Below are 12,543 nucleotides of genomic sequence, written 5' to 3'. Positions count from 1 at the left end.
TTTTCCACTTTTACATTAGGTTTGCAAATGCTATGATCTAAAAAGAACAGAGCACCAATTTGGGGAGAGAATTAAATATTACAGCTTATCAGAGAAAACCACTCCATTCTCTAGTCTTTGCAAGAGTTCACGTGCTCATCATGTAACTATAATATACTTAGGAGTTTCCATTCCTGAAAAGAGATGTAGGGAAAAATATAATCATGGGGTAAAGGCCAAACATTGTCTCTTTTCAATGTCTCTTTAAATAGCCAATTATGTGTCTTAATACATTAATTCTATAGCGAGAAAGAGACTATTACAGGAAAGTTGAATAAGACATCTTAAAAAATGTACCCTGGGGCCTAAGTCCATTCAACTGACAATAAAATCACCCCTCAGTAAAGCAGTTTTATGCAACATCTAGTATTTTAATTTCCCAGCTGCCAACAGAAATATGTAAGGAGAAATTAAACTAATTATGTCAGCAGGGCAGTGAACAAAACTTTAATTGTATTACACATTAGTTAGACAATTGCAGAACAATGCAAAGGCCCTTAAGGGTTGAAGCTTCTTTAGAATATAAAAGATTCCCAATCAATATGACTGAAATTAGTCTGTTTGGACAATAAAGAGATTCATGGTTTAGAAGTCAAAATCTTAAACAACATCATAATTCAATATAAAAAAATATATGTAGAAATGGCTTTAAATCACTCTGTGATTTACATATGCTATGTCATCAATGGGTCCCTTAATCCGCAGCATTGTACTAATCAGCGTTTTTAACATCCAGCCCACAAAAGAACCTATTTATTTGACTGGGAGACAGGTGTTAGCAACCCCTTTTGGTCCAGAGTTCCAGGACTACTGTGGCATGACTGGCAAGTCTAAAGGAAGGGCAGCATGAAAGAGGGAAGGAGAGAACAGAGAAGAGAAACAAAAGAGACTGAAACACAGATGAGGAAAGAAATGGATGTCAGGTGCTATTTAATGGGCCACCCTCAAAGCCGCCTAGCCTAATTTGAGCTCCTGGGCTACCACCCCAAAACATAAGGCAAAATTTATTACCACAGACATTAACTCTGGGTATATGCCCACACTCTACTCATTCTAAAAAAAAAAAAAAAAGTTTTAAGCATCCCATGACTCATTCTTCTTACACATATCCTCTAGTTCTTAACTTTAGTCCTCACTCATTCACACATTTCCTAAAAAAACTGACAGATATTCCCAGAAAGAGATACAGAGAAGGCCAGATTTAGAAAGACATATGAAGTCTACAGAATAAAAATCCTATGAGAAAGTGGGAGAAGAGAAATTCACAGTTACCTACAATGTACAAACGTCGTATTTTCTCTTTCAATCCTCTTAAACATCCTACCAGATGTTACTTTCGTTCTGCAAATGAAGCTCACAGAGGCTAACAAAACTTGTCTGAGGTAGCAAGGCCAAGCAGTAGAGAAGTTGGGATTCAAAACCAGGTTTGCCTATTTCCTAAATCTTAGACTTTTCCAAGTTTAATTACCTCATTAACACTTCTAGGGCCCTGATTATGTTTTAACCCCAGTGGTTCTGTATCGCAGCCATTTTTCTTCCTTCCATGAAATCAGCAAAGGACCTGGCCAAATTCTGTTGACTCCCGAGAATCCATTATTTTAAGAAGTGCTTCAGCTTTGTAGAAAAGAAACATCCGGCAAGTTGGCTTTATTTTTAAATCCTACATACAGAGAATTCTTTTCCATCCAACACTGATCATAACTACATTGGATTGCCCTATTCAGACCTCCAGCGGTTTCCACATTATCATTCATTTGTCCATTATTTGTCCACTCAGGAAATAAAAGAAGCTACTCTCTCACCAACCCTCCCTCATGACTCCAGATAGATAATACAGCCCGAGGCAAAGGGAGGGGGGCAGATGGGGAGGAGGCGCTCTGTAATTTACATTAAAGTTATAAAAGCTCTTTGTTATCTGACAGGACTAGGAAATGGGCAATTTCAGCAAGTCAAACATCCTGGGTAACAGAACGATGCTTTTAAAGGGACTACCAATTTATAAAGAATTTCAAAGCAATAGAATGGCAGTTCCCAAACCGGGCTGCATAGAAGAATCACATGGGGAGATTTTTTGGAAAGGGATGCCAGGGCGGTTTCTTTAAATGCAGATTTCGCTCATCACTTATCCACTCAATCAAAGCCTCCAGGAGGTGGGACTGGGAACTCTGTATTCCCAAAGAATACCTCCATGACTCAGTAGCAAACTATCAGGTGCCCCACCTTTCAAGTAGTAATTGGTTTGGGGGAACTCCTTGCAATAGAGCACACGAAGAAAGCTAAAGCTGCACTGAAAACAATGTGATCTCCTTCTGATGATTCAGGAGACTTCCAGGATCTCCCCAAACCTCTGGTTCATCAATTACTACTGACTGCACTAGTCAAACCAGAAAATAAGGAAAGGTTAAGAAGATTTTGTATTGGTAGAAAGCTGGAAAAACCAGCTTTTGTTTTTCTATAGGATTCAAAGAGCTGATTTCCCTGCCCCCCACCCCACCCCCCATGAAACAAAGATTTTCTGCTTGCTTTGTAAAAGGACATTGTTTAAGAATATCAGTAGGACACTTAGCAACTGCTTCGAGGCCCAAATGCATCAAACATGGAATATTCAACCCAACAATCTTAGTGAAGTGAAAGGAGGATGGTGGGCTTAAACGAAGAATGGCATTACCAGATTAGATAAAACTACTGACCACAGAAACTTAAATCCTAGATACAGGAGAAGCAGATTTCTGTCAATTCTTGAGGCCAATGATCCCTACCTACCTGGGAGAGCTTTCAAGTGGGATCTAACAGGATATCTTATTAAGAGCCCAACTAGTTTTAGGATTTTTAAAACTCCAAGAATAATAAAGTCAGTAAATAGGAAGGCAACCTGTCCATCTCCCTATGGAAGAAATCAAGGGTTACATGTTTGGATGTGTCCTGACAATTGACAATATTTTGCATAAACACAAGTAACCATTACCAGTAACAGGCAACTGAACAAAAATAACCAGCGACCACGATCAAATCACTAACCACTACCTAACAGCAACAACAGTAATAAAGCAGTTCATCCCTTGAGATTTCACCAACAGCAATGTAGACTTCGTATTAAACTCTAAATCTTATTTTAGTTCTGGTAATACAGGGGTTAAATCTTTCCTCCCAAAACACAAAAAGTAGAGTCAGTACAAGTTTGATATAACTCTCTAATCTACACGGAAGAACTGAATTAGTCTAACAGTCCTTATGTTAGGGGGAAAGGATGTCCTGAGCTAATTCCTGTAACACATAGGTTTATGTAGGTATTTTCAGAAAGTCTGAGGCACAACACTCCCAGAGATGGGTATTAAACACTACAGTGACCATGTTATTAAGACAGAACTGTGCCCTCTTTTGTTATTGTTGCTGTTTGTTTTGTCTTCTTCAAATGCTGGTAACTGAAAAATCCTCTTTTCACTGCTATTTGAAGAGTCTTAAAGAGAAATTCCTATTAGATGGTGCAAAGCACAGTTACTCTTTACTGATGTTGCTGCAAAAAAGTTTTAAAAACCAATTTCTAAATTTTCTGAGAACAGCTGTCTCTTTTTGTGTGTATTATTTTACCAACTGGTTAATTAAGTCAATTTAGAGGATTTACAACCCCTGGTCCCAATGTAAATAGAGTAATAGCTGCCTACCTGATCAATATGAAAGTTTTTAGTGGGCTGGTCTTCGTAATTAGACATAGACATTAAATGCGTATGGCCTTGACTGCACAGAAATTTTCTTCAAGCACCATCAAAATACTAGTGTAGCCACATCAATCCACAATCGTGTTACAGTTTTCAAACGTAGGGAAATAACTACTCTAAATAAACTAAAACTTCTGAACTGTATTCTGAAGTCCAGAACCATTACGAAATTTGCCATAAAGTTCCAGAAACATTTGTCATCATTTATTTCCTTCAATGTGAAGGGAATGCAACCAGGAAAAAGGGTCAAGAAGTTGTAAAACCTGAAATCCCCTGAATGCATAGAAGTATCCCTGCCGGCAGCCAAGCCTAGAATTCTGTAGAAAAATGGTACAATAAATGGTCAGTCTGGACAGTCTTGACCACATCAGCGACTTTGTTACTGGATAAACCACAAGACTCGCTAAACAGATACAGCAACAGGGGTGACAGAAATCTTCTCTGTTCTTCAAACCACCTGTAAAAGGATGTAGAAGAACTTTGCTTTCTTAGAAGGCCAAATGCACCTGGGTATGTTTGTTCATCAGGTTGCTGTGGCCTCTTGCCAGTGAGAAGTGCCAGTTGTGGGCAAAGTCCTATTTCCAAGCTAACAATAATCCTTCCCTGGGGTAGGCTGGAAGAAGCATGCTACACTCTTCCTTGATTACACAAACAGGTCTTTTCTCCCTGGAATAAATGACAGAACAACAAAAAGGAGAAAGTATGCTGCTGTTTATACTTTCAGACAGCCCGAAATCAAGCTCTGAGCAGACAGATGCCAGGGAGGCCCTGGCTCCCCAGTGTAGCCAGACTGCCCCTAACCTGGGCATGTGTCTCCTGGGCACCCAACCAAAGAGGGCCCACTCCCGCTCCCTCGGGGCAACTGCAGCACGGCGGCGACCTCACACACACCACTTCAAATGAACACAGACAACTCCCTGAAGAGGGACTAGTGGAGGCAGGGCGAAGAACCACATTCCCAAACTTCTCCATCCAGCCTCCAAACTCCAGCCGCCTCCCTCCTCCCAGAAGCCCGCAGCCCCGTCCACGAGGCAGCAGGGGCAGGTTAGTTCCTTCGAAGGGGGGAGCAGGCCGCCACGTCCTGCCTCAGTTTCCTCTGCGGTAGAAGCAGTCTTTCCCCCACAAACCAGCTGGCTCTGCCGGCCCCTACGAAGTGGAAAGCCACCTGAGGACACACATTTCCTGCTGCTGCCCCCGCGGGGGAAATGCTCTCTTTGAGGGGACTTTCCCCGGGACAGGTGCGGGCACCTCCCTGAGTCCTCCCCCATTCCACGAGGGGGGCAAAGGGAGCCCCAGGCCGCGCCCGGCGCGGAGTTGCCGCCACACCGAGAGCTGGCAGGACTGGAGGCCGCGCGGCGCGCCGCCCGCCGGCCTCCCCAGGTGCCCTCCAGGTGCCCGCCCCGGCCCCGCGCCCCGCGGACCCCCGCGGCGCCGTCGCCTCCTCACCTGCCGCGGCCTCCCGCCCAGCCCGCACCTGGGAGGGCAGGGAGGGGCCGGATCCGGGCCGCGGACGCCTTAGGCTGAGGGGCTGCGGGTTCCGCCGCGGCGGCGTCTCCGGGGCTGAGGGGTACCGGGGGCGGTCGCGACATCCTCACCGGCGGCCCCAGGAAGTTGGCCCCCCCACCCATGCCCAGCTCGCCGGCCCCGCCGCTCCCGCCCCCCGCGCGGCCCCGCCCCCCGCGCGGCCCCGCCCGCCCTCGGGAGCGCGCGCCCGCGGCGCACGAGCCACCATAGAGAGGAACGAGGCGCGCGGCGGGGTAGAGCGCGGCTCCCGCGCGCGCCCCCTGGCGGAGCCGAGGCCGCCGGCGGCGGAGCCAGCGGAGCTTGCACGCCCGCGAGAGTCGGTTCCCTGGTGTTAGGGCGCCCCCTGCTGGTCGTGGTCTTGGTTACTCAATTGAGCTGGAGGCGTGGATGCTCCAAGTCGGGGACTTAACTGGGTTGTGATCCAATCTGGTGGCCTTGAGCGAATCCCTTAACACCTCTGAACTCGTAACGAAAGTTTGAAAGATAGCCCACTTCCTTGTTGATCCTCACAGCAATGCTATGAGCAGGTGATGGTTGCCCAAATTACAATCGAGGACACCCAGGTCCATCAGGGTTCGCAGCTTGTTCAGGGTCCAATAGCTGCGTCGAATTAGAGGCTGCAAAGTGTTAGCTACATATGTGAAAGTCCATAATTCAAAGACTGCATTCAGTGATCATGTGTCAACTCCATCGTCGGAAGGCCCTCTCTTATTTCTCCCCGCCCTACCATCCAGGGAAGGGTTTGCATGGTTGCATCTGCATGGTTGCATCTTTGCTTTAAATGGCACTTGGTCAGACCTATCTTTGGAATCCTGTGGCAGGACCCTTCCAGCCCAGGAGCAGCAGTTGGTCTAACACTAGCAGCTCCTTTAGACTTCAGGAGGACCAGGAACCAGACTTTCAGGCCTTCTGGACACTGGGATCTTTTTCCTGTCTGGAAAAAAAAACCCCTTGAAGTGTTCATGCAGTTATGAGAAAAGACAACTAACTCCCTTATTCTGTAGGATAAAGGATTATAAGCCCCTGCAGTATATCTCAGGAAGGTACAGGATCCCACATCCTCATTACTTCTTTTTTTTTTTAAAGATTTATTTATTTTATAAGAACTGGGGTACAGGCCAGAGGCACAGGAGGGTGAGTGAATTCACTGGAGACAGAGCGGGGAGCAGAACAGGCAGAAAGACCAAAAACACTGCTGAGGGGACCAGTGGGCGAGACAGGAGAGGTCTGCTGAGCCATGTGGGTATCTCTCTGGCAGACCGGGAATCGAACCATGCTGCAGAGGCTGTGGACATCTTCACAGCCCTGTGCTCAACCCGCTGCTCCACTGGGGAGGCCCTCCGTTACTTCTCTTATAACTTACCAATAACAATACAAGTATGCTTTTTAAGTATGTAATAGATAGTGTCTGTACTTATAGCTAGGTCTCAGAGTTCCTGCTTTCAAACAAATATTTCTCTATTGTTAAGATAAGTTTATATTTTTTCAGGAAACACAGGTAGCACTATGTTTAAAATACATTAAGGTAATGAATTAGGATATTAACTGGGTTTAATGTTCATAAACATTCTCCAGCTTGTTTTCCTGGTTTATCAAGATTGAGGTTGTCATAGAGGTTTGAAATCATAACAATTTCTGTAAACTAACTCCTTTTTGTTGTGTATCTCACAGCAAAAAAATTTGTGTGCCCACAGCAGTCATCTGAGGATACACATGTCATTTCCTGATGTGTGTTCCCACAAACACATACACACATGATGTATGTACAAGTATCTTTTGGAAACTTTGAACTACTCCAGCAGTTAAATATGTATTAGTTCCGTTTCACCCTTTCGGTCCTGAGATGCTTTGTGACATACCTAGGCTACAGGATTCCTAGGAGCAAGAAATGCATTGGTCCCTGGGACTCTGTGACCCAAGGTTTGCACAATGAATTTACTGTTATTTTTTTCCCCCCATAGACAATTTGGCTTGTGTTTATCTTATCTGACTGCTACTTATTGTATGCACTTATTTTCTTTAACTTCCCACAAGAATTTTTTTTCAAGAATTGTATCCCAGTTTTCATCTTTGATTATTAACATATGGGAAAGCCCACACTAGAAATACTTTTCTCCCCCAAACGCTTCATATCATGTGTCACATCTAAGTATATTTTAGATGCAGCCCATTTCAACAAATTCCATCACAACTGCATATAACATAAAAACATCATAACAGTCCAACAATGTTTCTATAGATGAGATTTGAATAAATATATTTTCCAAGTGTGTTGCATTCAATTATATAAGAATCTGTGATATTTCCCCTTCTGGTAAGGACACAAGTTGCTCTATGTTTATATTAGAAATGAAAATACTCAAAATTGGGCCTCCCTGGTGGCGCAGGTGGTTGAGTGCTGCGCTGTGAAGCTGTCCGCAGCCTCTGCAGTGCAGGTTCCATCTGGCCCAGCCGGGAAGATACCCACATGGTGTGGCAGACCTCTCCTGTCTTGCCTGCTGCTCCCCTCAGCAGTGTATTTCAGTCACTCTGCCTATTCTGTTTCCCGCTCTGTCTCTGGTGAATCCTCTCACCCTCCTTCACATCTGGCCTGTATCCTAGTTCTTGTGTGAATGAATAAATAAGTCTTAAAAAAAAAAAAAGGAAAATACTTAAAATTGTGCAATTGGTTTCTGTGTGGCACAGCTTTTCTAAGGTGCTCAAGAAATTTGCTTATTTCATGGCAGGAGTTGGTTTTGATACAGAAGAGCCACTGTCCTCCCAGGACTACTGCCTTCTCAAAGAGCACATGGCCCTGGAGGCATTGAGAGCAGGGTTCTTATAGTCTACCTGGTTTGGTCAATAACTCTGATAGATCCACCCCAGTTCTAACACTGGGACTTTTAGATCTATATTATTACTTACTGTTAGTATTTTAGATTTAACTATAATTCATGCCACTATTCTTCAGTCCTACATGTCCCTCTTGTTTGAGTTTGTTTCTCGTGTGTACTAGAATTCTTCCAGAATTCTCTCAGAAAAGTCTGTGTGTAGTGCCATTGCTATCTCTGTCTGAAATTGTGTTTGGCTTGCTGTTACATCTGAACTTTCATTTGCCAGCCTCGGTGCTTGCTAAGGAGTGATGGGGCAAACGTTCCCTGTGTTTAGGTGACTCTCCTGGGAGCAGGCTTAATGCTGTCACATTAATAAGTAGTGTGCATTATACATAACACTTGCCAGAAAACAGTTTCACTAAGTAGCATCATGCTGAATTTCATTGTTTACAGGAATTTTTAATTGATCTCTGAGATAAAAAGTTCTGGAATAGTGAACTCTCCTGTCCATAAAACTGTTTTTGCCTTGTAAGAATTGTTGATTTCTTCAACTACATGGTCTTTTATTTCTACTCCTGCCCAACGTGTCTGAGATGTTCACACTTTCCCAGAACTTTGTGAAAATCAGGTCTACACATTTTCATTTATGACCCTTTATACTGTCTTACGTGTATCTCTTATTAGATCCTTATTTAGGTTGATTTAATTCTTTTGCATTGCATTATATGTCTGTCTTTTACTTTTATATTCTAGTGAAAAGAATGCACAGGGCTTGACTTTAGAAATAACCAAAGAAGTGGAGTCTTTAAGAAATTCCAACTTGGTGACAGGAGCAAGAGTGAGTGTCAACCACAATTTCAGAAGGCTTATAGATTGGAAAACAGAAAAGCTGAAACTATGAAAATAGTGTTGCCAAATTACATCAGGTTATCTAGGTCTCAACCTATGGAAAGTCATTTCATAAGAAGTCAGTCCTCCTTTGGAACCGGCAGCTATCACGGTGACAAGTATAAAAATAAGGCCGTTTTTATGAATTTTTAATATTATCCTCAATTGAATGAAAAATAATACAGTTTAAAGAGAAAATTTCAATTTACTATTCAAGAAATGTAATGGTCTCTGATACCTCTCAAGTTTTTCTGGATGTGATTTAAAGTGTTACAAATACAAGATGGAAATGAAAACCTACTTAAATGATTTTGTAGAGAATGCTGGGGGCAGTGGAGCCATTTGATAAACTGGACATGTCAGCTATGCTTAAATTGGAGTCGGCACTGGACCGAGAGCAAATTTCCAGACAGACCCTCCCAGAGGTCTCTCCAGTCATTGTAGATTGGTAAGCCCGACTAATAACATTTTCAGTGTGATTTGTAAGCTGGTGACAAAGCACTTACAGTGAAGTAAACTCCAACAATGTGAATAACAAGATCATACAGACAATGATTGTGGCTAATGAATGAGCCAGTGTAGGTGAGATGCTGTACTATTGGAGAATAAAAGGGAAAAAAAAACAGAAAAATTCAAGTCAGGGTGAAAATAGAGGTGACATATGTTTCTTACATAAATGTGCTTCAAAAGAGTAATTTAGTGATATGAGAAGAAAAATAAGTGAGGGCCACTTTTGGTGTGTAAAGTCTTATTCACTAATTATAATTACTGCTAGCATTTGGACCAACTTCAATGCAAGAAGTTGAAGTACTTAATGCCAAAAGTTTTATATGATGCAAATGATCCAAGTATGAGAGCAGAATACTTTATTAATGTGAACAGGAAAAGACATTTTTCACTATGTGAATGATATGGTGTGAAGCGCTATTGAATAAAATCCATCTAATCTTTCAGTCAGATGAAAAGGTATATATATTGTCAGCTGTACTTTTTTGGTTCCCTGTGTAACAACCCCTATTGCAGTTGTCAACTCTCTTTTATTCGGGATATTTAAATATGAAATTCTGCTTGAACGAGGATTCTAATGCCACTAGCCCCACAGTCGAGTAATGTGGGGTTGATTATAGGTCAATCTCCTACACTTTAATGCTTAATGATATCTTCCCTTCTTTCTGTCTCTTTTAGTAAACTGAAAGCCAAAAAGAAGTACCAATCTGACCTGTGGTTAGAAATTGAACACTTGAATAAGGGTGAGGAGCTCAGACACAAAATGGTGTGGGTTAATAGTTGTCTAAATAAGGACTTGTGGGCCTCCCCGGTGGCGCAGCGGTTGAGCGCTGGCTTGCGAAGCTGCCGAAGCCTCTTCAGTGCCGGTTCCATCCCCGGCTGCTACCCGGCCACCGGAGGAGGGTCCCACATGGCGCGCAGACCTCTCCTGCCGCCTGCTGCTCCCCTCAGCAGTGTGCTTTGGTCCTCCTGCCTGCTCTGCTCCCCGCTCTGGCTCTGGTGAATTCTCTCACCCTCCCGCGCTTCTGACTGTACCCAGTGCTTGTATAAATAAATAAATAAATCTTTAAAAATAAATAAATAAAAAATAAAATGCCTCTGCCTACTTGGACTTTAAAAAAATAAAAAAATAAATAAGGGCTTGTGCACCCCGGTTATGTGGGTCCAGTTACCCACAATTACCTTCAGCCAATTTTCTACAAGTATGAGAGTAACTCTTATAAGGCAGCCTGGAGCCCAAGGTTAGTTTGTGTGTGTGCGTGCGGTGTCTACTCTTATTTGACAAACTATTTGAAGATCCATTTTGTTTGGTTTTGTTTTACATAATTTAGATACTTTTCTACCCTAGTGAAAGCAAAAATTTTAAAGTATAACCACCTATTTGAGTATCATGATACATTTCATAAAGACATTTTTCTCATTTAGAAAAATGTGTTTCTTACCCCAGTCACTTCAGTTTTGGATGGTCCCTGTGTCACGGCATGAGACAAAGCCACCTGGTGATGGTGGAAGTCCGCTCGCTGCTGTTCAAACTGAATCAGGCCGAGGGAATGTATCTGTGTGTTGGGGGCTGCCTGCTTCCCTGGCCCCAGAGAGCAACGAGGGGGCTTCACAGCAATGCTGTCCAGTGGTGGAGACTCAGTACTCAGAGTCACACTGGCATGACGATGAACACCTTCCACTTTCAATGCTTGGATTTCCTACTTTACGTCATTTTCAACTACTTAGTTAATTTTCCTTTTCCCAACAAGAGTTCTTCAACATTTTCCCATGAATCTGAAAGCTACGATAGGGCCATACTTCCTAATACATTAATTTCTTAGGTCTTCTTTCATTATTAGGGTATTAATAATGACACTTAAATAAAATAAACTGTGAATGTTATCTTTTAAACTAAGGAGTATTCTATTTACAGAGGACAATAATTAATTATAAATTAGTTAGTGGGTCATCTTCTCTGTGTCTGGATTCCCCTTTCTTTTCATTCTTATTGCTGTGGCTCACATTGGACTGCATCTGAGTGGGTTGGGCATTCACCACCTGAGGAATATTCTGGAAGGCGGAGGATGGGAAAACAAGGCAGTCAGGATAGGCAAACTCCAGAAAACACCAGCTGTCTAATAAGGATGGGTGGAGATTTTCTTGGACGATAGAAGCAACAGTTGAAGAGAGTGCAAGTTCCTTTCTGAAAATGAAAAAAAAAAGACAAGTTCTAATTCAAAAAAGATGTAAGATGGCACTAAATGGAGGATAAGATATACAGAGCACTCAGATGGCTGTGGATCTAGAGGCAGATGTTCTGACAAGAAGCCTAGACCAGAGCATCGCTCACCATAAAACACCTGTGGATGGAGTACATTGGGTCCCAAAAATTGATTGAAGGGGAGTACTAATAGACGACATTTTTTAAGAAGGAACCTAAAAGAGAAAGCCCATATATTATTGCATGGATTTACAAATTAGCACTTTAACACAATTTTATTTTTTTTACCATGCTTTTCTCTTTGAGCACTGCAGAGCAATAAATCCTTAACAGCATGATGTGGCATTTCTGAACACACTTTCTTTCTTGGCCATTGAGCAATCAAGGGAGTGATTTATATTTGAAAACTCATGTTTCTGGAAATATCACTTACTAAGGTCATGCTTCTCAGAGAAAGGCAATTTTTTAAAAATCTAGCTCTATTAGTTCACAGGAAATACAAAGAATAGAGAGAAAGTAAAAAATTGTGTCTGTCCATCTGAGCTCCAGATATAAATATAGACTCAAGGTAAAGTGTTGAAAAATAGTCCTACAAGGGAATAGGACCAAAAGGAAGTCACAGACAGCCACACTTATATCACCCTTAAAAAAAAATAACAAGAGGCAGGGATGGACACTATATAATGATTAAGACAAGAATACATCGGAAGGACATAACAATTTTTTTATTTCATATATTTCTTACATCATTTTTCATTTTTGCACAATGTATGCATTTTCATCTTGGTTATATTCCCCATATCATAGCACCCCCCTTATTTTGACCCCAGTCCCTCCTCTCCTCCCCCCCCCA

At 42.5% G+C, this 12,543-nt stretch overlaps 1 protein-coding gene across 1 annotated transcript in view; it reads right to left on the bottom strand.

Moving 5' to 3' along the window:
- Positions 1–5,317, bottom strand: part of RFFL (ring finger and FYVE like domain containing E3 ubiquitin protein ligase) — a 78,860-nt gene extending 73,543 nt beyond the window's left edge. The window contains exon 1 of the mRNA XM_037494627.2: positions 5,202–5,317. The gene's annotated coding sequence lies outside the window, so the exon portion shown is untranslated. The remainder of the gene's footprint in view (positions 1–5,201) is intronic.
- Between the last annotated feature and the right edge of the window lie 7,226 nt (positions 5,318–12,543).

This window comes from Talpa occidentalis, unplaced genomic scaffold, assembly GCF_014898055.3.
Source record: "Talpa occidentalis isolate TD23 unplaced genomic scaffold, MPIMG_talOcc4v2.1 talOcc4.7, whole genome shotgun sequence".
Taxonomy (NCBI): Eukaryota; Metazoa; Chordata; class Mammalia; order Eulipotyphla; family Talpidae; genus Talpa; species Talpa occidentalis.
Note: the sequence above shows the minus strand (reverse complement) of the source record. Positions and strands in the feature narration are given on the sequence as shown.